The sequence below is a fragment of the Prosopis cineraria genome, unplaced genomic scaffold, assembly GCF_029017545.1.
Source record: "Prosopis cineraria cultivar Desert tree isolate PC_DT_omini unplaced genomic scaffold, ASM2901754v1 PC7, whole genome shotgun sequence".
Lineage (NCBI taxonomy): Eukaryota > Viridiplantae > Streptophyta > Magnoliopsida > Fabales > Fabaceae > Prosopis > Prosopis cineraria.
This window is the reverse complement of record NW_026555338.1, coordinates 34,354,083-34,354,554: the sequence shown is the minus strand read 5'-3', so window position 1 is coordinate 34,354,554 and position 472 is coordinate 34,354,083.

The following is a 472-nucleotide window of genomic DNA, read 5'->3' as shown; positions in this document are numbered from 1 at the left end:
AATCTCATTTTTAATACTGTTAGGAATATTTTGTTAAATATTTTAAAATATTTAATTTATTTAATTGTATTTATGGTGAAAAATTTAAATTAGAATTTACCCTTATAATATATTTTTCTATCCTCTCACTTCCTAATTTAAGGAATTTCAAATAATTTTTGGCCCAAAAAAACTTTAAATAATTAAGTATGATAATAATTTAAAAATATTTTATGAAAATTATAAAATTTAAACAAACATAAACATAATTTATGTTGACCAATCTATCTCTTATGTCATTAATTTTTTTGCACATATATATTTGAAATATTATTTTAGCAAACTTATGTATTTAATTTTTTTAAAAAATACTAAATAAATTAGTTTGTATAACTAATAAATTTAGAATATGAATAAAAATTTAAAATAACATGTCAAGAATGATATTTTACATCAATATATGTGACTTAATTGTATCAAGCAATGGCTAGAT